Consider the following 14485-nt stretch of genomic DNA (forward strand, 5'->3'; position numbering starts at 1 on the left):
TTTTTGCTGCTTTTATGTGAGTAGCCATTCGTGAGCCTGCCACATTATTATTATATTCACTTTATGACATTTTTATACTATGTGATGTCTCTTTATTTTTACATGGCTGCAAATTGGACGAATTCAACATGCAAGACTTTTGAAACAGTCTCATAACAAGGGTTGAGTGTGTCTGTTAAGCCTCTTATATTTAAGCACCTTAGTTCACTGTCACTTATTTTTTCATTATATTTTGGCACCTATTTATTTGGACACTTATTATTTAATTTTTCACATATATATTTGTAGCCAGGTTCCCCAGAGTTACCCTTATCTCTGTATGCTGGGAGAATAGGGAAGGTTGCAGCAGTGCAGGGAGCGCTCCGGTGCACCGGAGGCTCCGCAGTGACCCGAGCGATCAGGGCGCCGTCATGTTGGACGTTCACGCATGCGCGGTGGGCTCGTGGAGGTGGTAATGCAGGAGAGGTCGCGAATGTGCGGTGGGGGTTGCAAGAGCCCGCGAAACAGGAGCCAATCCTATAGGAGGTAGCGGAGGGGATTACGAGTCCCAGGAGCCTTTGCGAGATCAGGTGACGCCAGGGAGCCTATAGGGCGGGCGGAGTAGCGGGAGTAACGGTTAGGAGGTTGCGCAGGGGAGCAAGCCGGGCAGAGCCGATCGGGAGGAGGAAGGAGAAGGAGCTCTGCATGTAGGGAGGCAAGCAGCCCCTACACTAGGCCTCATACCCCCGGCCCAGTTAGGCCCTGAGTCACAGTGAGTGAAGCTGATGCAGGGACAGGCCCTGGAATAGGAACCAGCCCCTTTAGTGTCCGCCCAAAGGTATTATACTCAGAGACTGCCGCGGTACTATACAGAGGTCTGGGCTCAGCAGCAGCCGACCGGGTGGGACCGCCCCGGACGGTATCCCTGGAGTGTCTTCATCGTCGGATCCTTTGCGAAGTCCATTTGCAGGCCCGAGTGCTGGAGCACTCAGCAGGTAACATCCTTAAGTGCACCAACTATAACACCAGAACATAGTGGCTGCGCAGTCACACACACACATACCGCACTTTGGGGGTGGGGTTGTGGAGTGGGGAATTGGACACGGTGTGGGGGTACGCGGTGAGGGGTCGCGTCCTGCGAGACGCGTTAGTTATTATTGTGTCTCCTATACAGAAGGACACTTATTGTATGACATGCAAGGTTATGGTTGCCCGTAGTAAAGTCACTGTTTCTTTCATATGCTGTGTGCGTGTTAGGAATGTGAGCACACAGCGCCTCAGGCGGAACTCACGGCTCTCTCCTTACACTGCTCAGACCCTTCCACTAAAACCACGCAAGCCTACTTCAGCTTCATCACTTACCCCTCGGCATGGTGGGATGCTCCACGAGGTTCTTCCTCCACGCTCTGCGCCGCAGCCGTCGGCGCGGAATCACCGCTCCCGCGCGCACGTGCGCACCCCACGTTGCTTCCTCTCATGTGCACGTCGGACTTACAGTGCACACACAAAAGCCCTTGAACTTATCCCCACTCAGGCTCCTCCCCCAAACACCGCACAGTTACAATCTGGCTCTTACTGAGTGTCACCTGAGCTCTAAGAACAGCATCCAATGCACTGAAGCTCCCTGGGCTCCTCCAGGCACGCCACCTCTCCTGGTTGGCTGTTCCAGCTTTATATACCCTCTCTGTTCTGTGCTTCCTCACTCGTCATAGTTTTTGTATGGGTGTTTCACAGTGCTTGTTCTTTGATTCTCTCAGTTTTGACGCAGCTTGGCAGACTACCCCCTTTGGCTCTCGACTTCGGATTGTTCCTGTTTACGTACCTTCTGGCTCCCTTCGACCACGGCACTCATCTCAATCCTTCCATACGTCTCCTACCCCTGATCTCGGCAACGGCAAAGACCATTCTTCTGGGAAAACGGTACCGGCAAGTATTCACGCAATACACCCCATCTGGCCTGGCACCATCTAATACCACAACCCGGACACGTCCCTCGCTCTGTCGGTGTGTGTATTCATACCTGCCACCTCAGTTCTAGGGACAGGTCTGGTCTGCGGGCTACTCCGGCGTAACAGCGTGGTAATACATTATTGTCCTGCGAGAAACTACTCCCGTTTTGCTGGGAGCCATCGCAGGGGGAGGCACTGCACTTGGTAAGAGGTTATCTGTATTCACATGTGTTGCCCCAGGCTCTCCGTGGCAGAGGCTTAGGCCCTGCGAGCAAACAGATCAAACAGCATTGGTAGCGCACTGTATTCATAGGAAACAGGGCTACATTTGGAGGCGCTGCTGAGAGCAGACCTGGGGTGCCCCGATTCAAAATTCACACAGCAATCTGCTCAGAATGACTCTCCCCTCGCATTAGAGCGTGAGCGAATGGGCGCGGCAAATGCAGACGCCCACCAGCCGGGTGGTGGCCGTGAGCCAAGTCCCTATGGCCTTACCCTTAGAGACATTGCAAAGGGCCCCAAGACAACTACCCGGATGTCCTAATAGACAAAGATGCCAAGTGGAATACACTACTAGTTGACTGTCGCAGAGAATTAGTTGTCCTGGAGCCAACTTCTCCCCAATATCTACAGCTCCCCAATTCCCCACCCGGCAGAAGCCATTCATCTACCCATTGAGAGACATACCCACCAATGTGCTTGAAGGAGATTGTCATACACCCGTATCTGTCAACTACCCTGAAAGTGACACAGGTAGTTGCCTTTCGGAATTCAGTTGTCCTGGTTCCAGTGCGTCCGAAGATGCAGGGCTGTGTAGGGATATGTTGCAGAAACTTACTGACAAGATAGGCCAATTGTCTGCTCCCCCAACCTACCACCCTTAGTCAAAGCACTAACCCTGGCATCACACTCTCAAAATTACAGGAAGCTAAAGGCCTTCTCCGGAACCCTGCCTGTTACGGCGGGAGAGGACGGGATAGAACCATGGAAAGAACACACTCGGGGTGTAATGGAGGAATGGAGTGAGCAACATCCTGCCTTAACCTCATGGATGATCATTGAATTTTTGACAGAGGCCTATGGCGTGGCAGAAGACGTTGGGGCCCTGTGGGCCAAGTACTTTGCCATCAATCAAAAGGAAGGGAGGACTTGTCGGCCTTCATCCATCGGGTGCAGATAGCGTTGGGACCGCTGCTTCACCACAAATACATTATGGCATCTCAGATGGATGAGTATCTACGTAAACAATATCTGCGGGGGTCCAGCCCCAGCCATCCCATTGCCAACATGATTCATGATAATCTCACCCGGGGAGAACCCCCTACCTTCACGAGATTACTGCAGCAAGTCAGGTAGCACGAGGCCCATCTATTGCTTCATTCCCCTCAGAAATCAAAAGGGGCCTCCGCCCCCAAGAATAAGGGAGCGGGTGAGAAGAAAGAGGATCCCCCGGACAAAACCATTTCGGAGTGGCCGAAGTACTCTGGCAGAACCTCTCCCCCCTACAACTGTCGTACGCCGCCCCGTGACCTGGCGTGCTACAAGTGTGGGAAAAAGGGACACTTATCTTATGACTGCCGCAAGGGAGAATACCGTGACCGGAGCCCCTCTCCCAAGTAGTTCCCGCCTAGGGCTTGTGACAGAGTCACTGACTCAGTAGGCTGGAATAGTGAATGGAGAGACGCTGCAGCCAGTTCACAGAGTGTTAATCTCCTCAGACAGAAGGAAGCACACCTGCAGCCTAATTAAGCAGGAGGCCTGAGAGACTGCAGGTTTAAAAGCAGGAAGTGACACACACACAGGGAGCTTGTTTTTCCACAGGAAGGTGGAGAGAACTCTCCCGGCTGGGAAGCCGTTTCTGTTGCTCTGGTCCCCAGTCCTGCGAGGAGCTAGGCTGCTTGGACCAGCTGGGACCCCAACCCAGGATAAAGATCAAGATCGCTGCGAGGCTGGACACAGCCTGCTCTCTGGAACCGTGTTCCTGTTTGCTGTTGGAGCTGCAAAACAGATAAGACTTTATTCTTATTATGCTTATTGGTTATCGTTTGGGTAGCATGTTTTGGGCATGACCAGATTAGCTGGCTGTCCTATTAGTAAGGCCTCAAGAAGTGAGTTAGTGTCCCTAACGGGACTAGGCTTTAATTTGCAAGAAAGTAGTTTCTTAAAGGGACAGTGCACCCGTGCTTATTTTGGTTGTGGCTAATAAACCACTAGTGTTTAAAGTTTCCCATCGTGTCAAGCATCTTACTGACCCCGCCGCGAGGCCGTCCTGCCACAGGTGGTGTCAGAAGTGGGATGTTACGCCTCTGGGGGTCAGTAGATGAAGATGTGTTGAGACACTGAACTCAAGCGGAAAAAAAAAAATGATTTTTGCTGAAGCATGGAAGTTACTGCTAGCAAGCGCTGAGTGTAAATTTTGCCCCGTCGGGTATGAAAGGATTGCTGTGTAAAGCTAATGCCTTTTGCTGAAGTGAGTGAATTTGCAGCTAGCAAGTGCTGTGAGCAAAGGTTGCCCTGTCTGGTAAAAAAAAAGAAAGTGAAAATGAATTTTTGCAAAGAAGTTGCCCTAAGAAGAACCCAGAAGGTTCAAATATTGTAAAGCAAGAACAACTTAAATGTGTTGTGCAAAGTCTGCCTCGTCAGGTGTGGAAAAAAAAACAGGGTTTTAAAATGGCCGCCGTCATTTGTCAGTTTTGCAATGTACATAACCATACAAAACAGTGTCCCTTCAGGCCATTTGATGATTATGATGATGACGCATATGTGGCCCCGAGAAGAGAGACGAACCCGCAGATGAAAGCTGCAAAAGTGTCCAGTGTGTGTTTGCCCAGTACCACTGATGTCTCTGGAACTAATAAAACAAAGAGAAAGAAGAAAAATAAAAATATTTCTCAAGTCACAGAGGAAGTGACCGAACCACTTGAGCCTGCGATATCAGGACAACAGGCGTCAGCAAGCCACCGAGATGTGCTGCAGACCGGAGTGATGGGCAGAATTGTCACAGGAACGGTGGCAAAGGAAAAGGAGGAGCAAAGGGAAGCTGAATCCTTGATCCAGGGAAAAGAGGCCTTAATTTCTGCACTCCAAACTGCCCAGCGTCATTATGATGTCTTGCAGAAACAATTGAATAGGGAGCGAGAAGCTAATGCCGAGGTACAGAGGTGTATACTCCCAGCTATAAAAGAGTATGCTGCTTTAAAGAAAACAGAGCAACTCTTGCGGAGTGAGTTGGAGGAGCTGACGACAAGCTTGAAAAAAGCCAACACCACAATTGCTAACATGGAATCATAGAGAACAAGTCCTGACTGGAGACTGTGCTATCAGATGTACCAGAGAGATGTGCAAAACTTCATCAAAGACTTAGAAGTTTCTCACCAAGAAGCTAGCGCGCTCAAAACAGAGCTAGGTACTTTGAAGAAAGCCAATGAGACGGTCCTAAGGGATATAGAGACTGTGAACATGGAGAATATAAACCTGAAAGAAGAGGTTTTAAACCTGACCGGTCAGGTCAGTGATGGGACTGAGAAGCTTCACCAAGCACAGAAAGTGAAGGCGCAATTGGCGCAAGAAAAATTAGAGGTGCAGGAAGCACTGCAGAATGCAGAGAGGATGCAACGTGTCTCCCTGGAGCAGCACACACAAGCAGCGCACCTATGGCAGAGCCAGCTGCAAGAGCTACATGCAAGTCTGCAAGCGGCCAAGGAGAAGCAGCAAGTGCTACAGGAACGGCTGAGTACCCAGTATGTCCCCACAGAACAGCATGAGGAGCTGAGGGCCACGCTGTACGCCACAAGAGCATCGCTGGGGGCGGAGCTTGAAAGCCAGGTGATTATGTGTGAGAGGGAGCGCGAAAAGGTCCAGAGACTGGAGCAAGAGCTGGAGAAGCAGAGAGGCAACACCATCTCCATGAGTCAGTATGCCAAGGAGAAAGAAGCCTGGAAAACAGAAGCAGCGGCGATACTGGCGACAAAAACTACAGAGCTCCAAAAGATGAAGGCGGCGCTGACGCAAGCCCAGAGCAAGCACCGGGAAGAGGTGAAGGCCCTGAGAGGGGATTTGCAGGATCAAATTGAAGAGCTGCAGACGCAGATTGCTGAGCACAAAATACAACTCGCCGAGAGGGAGGAGGTGACCGTCCGTCAGGTGGCTTGCCTGACATTGCGCTATGAAATCGAGATGGCTGATACCCACAGGCTGCTGGACGACACGGCCAATGAGAGTGACCGACTGCAGCTGGAGATGGACAAGGTCTGGGAGGAGCACAGGCAATTGCAGGTCAGAAATAGAGGAAAAGAAACAGATTTAAGCCTTTCGCTGAACCTGCTAAGAGATGTTGAGTCGCGACTCAACGCCAAAGAGGATGAACTGGCAGCGGCACTGAGTGAAAAAAGATATGCAGAAGGACAGCTTCATGACCTGAGGAAGGACCTGGAGTCTGAGCGTGCTGGCCACAAGTTGGCGGAGAAACAAAAGCGTGACCTGGACGAGATACTCGAGGCCCTAAAGACTGAGCATGTGGCTATGTTGGACACCGCTCAGTTGGAAAATAAGATGAGAAAGACATCACAGGTTATCCAGCAACACTCCCAATGGAGTAAATTAAAGGGACAAGAAAGAAAGGCCCAAGCCTACGAGTCTGCCGACAGTAATAGAGCGGCATCATGGGGTGCACTTAGGGTTGATAAGACCCCCACCCAAATTGAAGTTATAAAGATAAATGAGGTGAAAACCAACACTAAAAATACGCTGATGGAGAAAGGTCCAGAAGCCATCACCACTGAAGCAGAGTTACTGTCTTCACGAGAGAAGGCTAAGCTTCAAGGTAGCCCTCTAAGGAAGCTTTTCACTGTATCTGGTTTAAAGAAGCTTTCAGGCAAGAAGCATAAAGGAAAGAAGGAAGAAGAGACAAAGGCAGAGGATGTGACAGAACAAGTACCTGTCTCATTGGAGTCTCGTGCTCCTGCAGAGGTAGATGGAGGAGACAGTTCGCCCTCTTCTCCTGATGAGTCTATAGAGACCTCTCCTACAGAAAATGTAATGGGAGACACAGCACAGACTGTTGAAACAGAAGGTGAAGGGGCCACTTCTGATGGAGAAAGAAAGAAGGAAGGCATTACACCATGGGCCTCTTTTAAAAAAATGGTCACCCCTAAAAAGCGTGCAAAGCTGCCTTCTGAAAGTGACAAAGAAGATGAGGTTGAAAAAGCAAAGAGTGCTACCATGTCCTCTATTGGTAGTGCTGGTTCTGTTGAAAATCAAGAGGAAGCTAATGAAAATGGTGAGGAACAAAAGCTGGAAAAGAGCCCGGAAGATAAGAAAAAGGTTGACAGCTCTGTATCATGGGAAGCTTTAATCTGTGTGGGTTCTTCTAAGAAAAGGGCCAGGAAGACTTCTGATTCAGACGAAGAAGTACAAAAAACCTTTGAGGAAGGTCAAAAAACAGAGGGAGAAGCAGGACAAGCACTGGTGAGTGAATACTATGAGCTAACTGAGGTCTTGGCTCTTCTACAGGGTAAGGGAGACTCTGAGCCCAAGAGGAAGAAGGCACAACAAGGGGACACAACAAAGGCGGAGCTTCAACCCTAGACTCAGGACGGCACAAGAGAAAGAGGTAGAGAAGGATGAGTGTTCAGGCCCAGATGGCCTGGTAATTACCCAAAAAAGAAAATGCCTAAATTGGAAGGCAAGAAAAAAAGAAAGGGGGAGGGAAGGGCCGACATCAGACATTTTCGCCAAAAATGCTGGTGCACGGGAATGGTGCACGGGCCGCTCCACAGGACAATGTTTCGCTGGGGAGAGGGATATGTGACAGAGTCATTGACTCAGTAGGCTGGAATAGTGAATGGAGAGACGCTGCAGCCAGTTCACAGAGTGTTAACCTCCTCAGACAGAAGGAAGCACACCTGCAGCCTAATTAAGCAGGAGGCCTGAGAGACTGCAGGTTTAAAAGCAGGAAGTGACACACACAGGGAGCTTGTTTTTTCACAGGAAGGTGGAGAGAACTCTCCCGGCTGGGAAGCCGTTTCTGTTGCTCTGGTCCCCAGTCCTGCGAGCAGCTAGGCTGCTGGGACCAGCTGGGACCCCAACCCAGGATAAAGATCAAGATCGCTGCGAGGCTGGACACAGCCTGCTCCCTGGAACCGTGTTCCTGTTTGCTGTTGGAGCTGCAGATAAGACTTTATTCTTATTATGCTTATTGGTTATCGTTTGGGTAGCATGTTTTGGGCATGACCAGATTAGCTGGCTGTCCTGTTAGTAAGGGCTCAAGAAGTGAGTTAGTGTCCCTAACGGGATTAGGCTTTAATTTGCAAGAAAGTAGTTTCTTAAAGGGACAGTGCACCCGTGCTTATTTTGGTTGTGGCTAATAAACCACTAGTGTTTAAAGTTTCCCATCGTGTCAAGCGTCTTACTGACCCCGCCGTGAGGCCGTCCTGCCACAGGCTATGGTGTGTGGAGACCGCCGACGGGGAGGCCTTGGTGGCCCCGGCACTACCAGAGGTCCGGGCCACCAATGACCTTGTCCCCACCACGGCCGGTGATGACGACTCTTCCCTCCAGGGGAACAATCGAGTGGGACCAGTAGCCCTCATACACGTTTTAGTAGATGGTATCTATTCCTCGGCCTTGGATCGCAAGTGACCATCATATATCGAGGGTTCTATGATCAGCATCTTCAGAAGAGGCCTCTGAAGTCAGCCGAACATATAAAAGTGAGGGGCTTGAGCGACGAGGACTATCCTATCGACGGCATAGTGACGGTGTCTTTGGAGATTCAACAGCTCAACACGGGTGTAGACGGACGCTCACAGAGGTACAGAATTGGAGACTTTTGTAAGGTGAAATTATAACAAGGCTTTATTGTGCCTTTTCCTTAACATCTGGAAACCATCCAAACACGGGGGAAACAAAGCTTCTATTCACTTGGGAGTATTTCTAGTGAAATACTATACAGTTTACAACTCCCTTAGATAAGCATGTCTCCCAGCCCCAAACACATAGCATGAAATGAACAAATATAAAAAGTCTTGTAATAAAAGTCTTATCTGTTAGCTGCTGTAGAGTAAGCTTCTCTGCTCTCCTGGAACCGCACCCGTGTGTGCACAGAAAAATCAGCATCCAGGTTTAGAAGTCTTATTTGTCAGCTCCAGAGATCTGTGTTCTCTTGGTCAGTCTCTCCTGGGAGACTCAAGAACCTCTGCTCTGTCTCCAAAGTTCAGCTCACATGTGAGCTAAGGAGTCACTTCCTGTCTCAAAGGCAGGCTTTTTCTACCACCTGTAATCAGGCAGGTGGTGTTAGTTAATTTGCTACCAGCAGTTAACCACCACACTGCTGGATTAGAGGCACATTTGTGAACAGGGATAAGTCCCCTGTTACAACGGGGAAGTCCCATCCCATGAAAGTGGATGCCCTAGTGTGACCAGCCCAAATATCCGATCATCCTGGGAACCAATGCCGACATTGTGCAGGCCGTTATCCGGGCCTATCTGCAAGAGACCAATGAATTGCCTATGTTCAGTCTATAACTATAGCTCATTCATGTAGGAAAGGACCCCTTGGTCCTGGTCCCAGAGAATTACGGACTGTTGTTCTGCGGTCGAGCCGGCCTAACGGAAATTCCGCCTGGAGCGGTGCAGCGGGTGCCAGCCTGTTCAGGACACCGAGCATCTCTTCTCCTGGGAAAGCACTCCTGGAAGAAGACGCCCGAAGAGGATACCGAATAATACCTGAGTTTCGGGACTGGGCCGCCGCCATTCCTCGTCATATTTATGTGTTGGTGCAGAACCTATCCCCCTTCACCATGGCTATAGATGCTGGGCAAAAATTGGGTCGAATTGGGTCTAGTGGACGAACCTGTCCAGGTCAACGCCGCCCGAACCGGATGCTCCCAAGAAGGGCTAGAGTTCGACTTCGGGTCGTCCGGGCTGCCCGATGAGTGGAGAGAGAGGTTAAGGAGCAAATTGGAGGACCGGCGTGAAGTCTTCTCTACTGGTGAGATGGATGTGGGGTGCAGTCACAGTGCCCAGCACACTATTCGGATGAATGACACGACCCCCTTTCGTGAGTGCTCCCGGCGCATCGCTCCTAGGGACGTCAATGATGTACGGGCCGTGATTCACGAGATGGAGGAGGCCGGGATCATCACAGAGTCAAGGAGCCCCTACGTGTCCCCCATTGTGGTGGTGCGGAAGAAGAATGGGACTTTGAGACTGTGTGTGGATTACAGGACCTTGAATAATCGCACGATTTCTGATCAGTACAACCTGCCTCGCATAGAAGAGATCCTGAATGCCCTCAATGGGAGCTAATGGTTCAGTATGTTGGATCTCAGATCTGGGTACTATCAGGTGCCCATGAGCTCCGAGGACCAAGAGAAGACTGCCTTCATCTGTCTGTTGGGATTCTACCAATTCACCCGCATGCCACAGGACATTTGTGGAGCGCCGGCCACCTTCCAAAGACTAATGGAGAAAACTTTGGGAGATCTGAATCCCAGAGAGTGTGTGGTGTATCTGGACGATATCATTGTTTTCGGCAGAACTCTAGAGGAACATGAGACTAGACTCCTGAAGGTACTCGACCGTCTCGCCCAAGAGGGGCTCAAGTTGTCCTTGGATAAATGTCGATTCTGTAATACTTCCGTGACCTACGTGGGACACATAGTGTCCGCCGAAGGAATAGCCACTGACCCGGCCAAAATAAAAGCCGTAGTAAGCTGGCCACGGCCCGATAATGTGGTGGAATTGCGCTCTTTCTTGGGGTTCTGTGGGTACTATCGGAAATTCGTGGAGGGATATTCCCATTGGGCCAAACCCCTCAACAGCCTCTTCAAAATATACCCGGAGGACACGGGACGAAAGGCGACCTCCGCCCGACAATCCTTCGGGGACAAGCGGACTACTGATTTTGAACAGGCCTTCCTGGACCTGAAACAGAGTTTGACGGCGGCTCCGGTGTTAGCCTATGCTGACCCCGAGCAACCCTATATCCTACATGTAGATGCTAGCCTCAGCGGACTAGGGGCAGTACTACGTCAGAAGCACCCAGAGGGTTTGCGGCCGGTAGGCTACATCAGCCGCAGTCTGATGCCCAGTGAGCAAAACTATCCAGTGCATAAGCTAGAATTCCTCGCTTTAAAGTGGGCTATCGTGGACAAGCTTCATCACTACCTTTATGGAATTACATTCGAGGTGCGGACGGACAATAACCCCCTCACGTACATTATGACCTCAGCTAAACTGGACGGAGCTGGTCATCGTTGGCCGCCCTCTTCAACTACAACTTCACCCTGAAATATAAACTGGGCCCTCTGAATGTGGGAGCTGATGCCCTCTCCAGAAGACCGGGGCTGGTCGCCACGCCTGACGACGACCAATGGGAAGAAATCAACCATTGTTAATGATCAAGTAGCACTCTCAGAATTAAGGGTGGTGGACTCTCTAGGGTGTGTGTCCAAAGCCATCCCGGCTGCGTACTGTGACCCCAGCGGCATGCACATCACTCCTGACAAAATCATATCCTGGAGAGATATGGTGCGCCACCAGGTTCGTGACCCGATAGCTGGCGCCATCCGCTACGCTATCCAGAAAAATCGTACCGATCTACTAAAGCACACCCCTGGTGATGTGGGGGGTATTCTGATGAGAGAAGCAGATACATTCAAGATACGGGACAATCTACTATACCGAGTTGTGTATTATCATAACCATCCATGCAGGCGGCAGCTGGTCCTACCTAAAATACTACAGTACTTGGTGCTAAGGTCATTGCAGACGAGCATGGCCATCTTGGCATCGACAAAACCTTTGGACTCGTGAGAGATTCTTCTGGCCAAAAATGAGAGAGGCCGTGGAGCCGATGCATTCAACGCAAAACACTTCCCACCAAAGCCGCCCCAATGGGGCATTTGAAAAGCACGGGTCCCATGGACTTAGTGTGTATGGACTTCCTGTGTATTGAACCGGATAGCCGGGGAATCTGCAATGTGCTGGTCATCACAGATCATTACACTCTGTATGCTCAAGCCTTCCCGATAAAAGACCAAAAAGCCATCATGGTAGCCAAGGTCCTTTGGGAAAAATACTATCATACATTATGGCCTTCCCAACGGGTTACATTCCGATCAGGGCAGAGACTTTGAGAGCAAACTAATCCGGGAACTGCTAAAGATCTTGAATATCACCAAATCATGAACCACCCCGTACCACCCTGAAGGAGATGCCTTGCCCGAACGGTTCAATCGCACCTTGCTAGATATGCTGGGAACCTTAACGGGGATGCAAAAGACCGAGTGGAGCCGACATGTCAAGACTTTAGTACACGCCTACAACTGTACCAGACACGAGTCTACCGGATTCTCGCCTTACTTTCTGATGTTCGGGAGAGAAGCCCGACTACCGGTAGATATACGGTTGAGGGTCTCCACAGACGGGGTTCATAACGCCACTCACTTCAAGTATGTACAGAGACTGCAAGAGAATCTGCAACAGGCCTATCAGCAAGCTGAAAAATCTATGGAAAAGCTGAACGCTGGTAATAAGAAGCGCTATGACCACAAGGTCAAACATCGGGACATTCGACCTGGGTATGCAGTACTTCTCCGCAACGGGAGTACCGGGAAAACACAAGCTGGCTGACCGGTGGCGAGAAGGAGTCTACGAAGTAGAGTCTCAGATGCCTGGCCTCCCAGTCTATCGTATCAAGGATTCTGAGTGCCTGGTAAAGGTATGGCACAGAAACCATTTGCTTCCTATCCCGCAAGTAGGAGAAGATGAGCCCGAAATATCAGCTACTCTATTGGATGGAGAAACGAACCCGTGTGAGGTTGGCCCTGAGACTGACAATAATACGACCTATGAAGATCCCCAGGAGGGACCCTCTCAAAGGGGCCCTCAGACACGATGAGCTTCTCCCGGAGGAGCTACTGGTAAAGGGCTCAGTAAACAAACACCTAATACGGTGGCTCCCGAGAATTCCATTTTGGACTCGCAGAGTCCATGTTTTCTGCCCTCCAATGATCATGCAGAGACTATAACCCCCACCAGGGGAGAGGCTGTGCCTCAGGACTATAATAGTAATTCTCCCGAGGGAGTGACAGAAGAACAGCTCCGACAGAGCCAGAGAGTTGGGCAGCCTCCAATGAGGATGACCTATGATCAGTTCGGGGCACCCCATTATGAGGCTCAGCAGTGGGCTCGCAATCCAGTAAAGTCAGTTATCGTTATGTTCAGTGAAATGTATAACCTTATATAGAGTGCGAAGTGTATCGTTGTACGTATTCATGCATTTTTATTATATAACCGTGACAGTTGTTGTTCTAGTATTCCAAGCGGGAATGTTGGAGTTCACAGGGGGGAGGATGTAGCCAGGTTCCCCAGAGTCACCCTTATCTCTGTATGCTGGGAGAATAGGGAAGGTTGCAGGAGTGCAGGGAGCGCTCCGGTGCAGCACTGGAGGCTCCGCAGTGACCCGAGTGATCAGGGCGCCGCCATGTTGGACGTTCGCGCATGCGCGGTGGGCCCATGGAGGTTGTAAGGCAGGAGAGGTCGCGCATGTGCGGTAGGGGGTTGCAAGAGCAACAGGCCTTAGAATAGAAACCAGCCCCTTAGTGTCCGCCCAAAGGTATTATACTCAGAGACTGCCGCGGTACTATACAGAGGTCTTGGCTCAGACCTCCGCAAACACAGCAGCAGCCGACCGGGTGGGATCGCCCCGGAAGGTATCCCTGGAGTGTCTTCATCGTCGGATTCTTTGCGAAGTCCATTTGCAGGCCCGAGTGCTGGAGCACTCGGCAGGTAACATCCTTAAGTGCACCAACTATAACACCGGAACATAGTGGCTGCGCAGTCACACACACACACATACCTTACTTTGGGGGTGGGGTTGTGGAGTGGGGAATTGGACACGGTGTGGGGGTACGCGGTGAGGGGTCGCGTCCTGCGAGACGCGTTAGTTATTATTGTATCTCCTATACAGAAGGACACTTATTGTATGACTTGCAAGGTTATGGTTGCCCGTAGTAAAGTCACTGTTTCTTTCATATGCTGTGTGCGTGGTAATACATTATTGTCCTGCGAGGAACTACTCCCGCTTTGCTGGGAGCCATCGCAGGTGGAGGCGCTGCACTTGGTAAGAGGTTATCTGTATTCACATGTGTTGCCCCAGGCTCTCCGTGGCGGAGGCTTAGGCCCTGCGAGCCAACAGGTAAAACAGCATTGGTAGCGCACTGTATTAATAGGAACAGGGCTACATATTATATGCACATTATTGGGTTTGTTAGAGCGCTATCAAGCACATTTTCTGTTATAGGAGGAGTTACCGTATCAGTCATTGTGTAGAGCAGAGGACAGGGAGGGTTTAGGTTAAGTGATGGCCTGTATTGGGGAGATGGGTTGGCTTGGCAATTACTGAATATTCAGGAGAGGAGGAGAAAAAGAGAAGAGAGCAGGGTAGCAGAGAGAAAGAGTAGAGAAATAGACAGAAGGGAGAGAGAGAGAGAAAGAGTAGAGGGAGAGGGAGTGGAAGGGAGAGAGGAAGAGTACAGAGAAAGGTGTGGGAG

The sequence above is a fragment of the Ascaphus truei genome, chromosome 4 (assembly GCF_040206685.1).
Source record: "Ascaphus truei isolate aAscTru1 chromosome 4, aAscTru1.hap1, whole genome shotgun sequence".
NCBI lineage: Eukaryota > Metazoa > Chordata > Amphibia > Anura > Ascaphidae > Ascaphus > Ascaphus truei.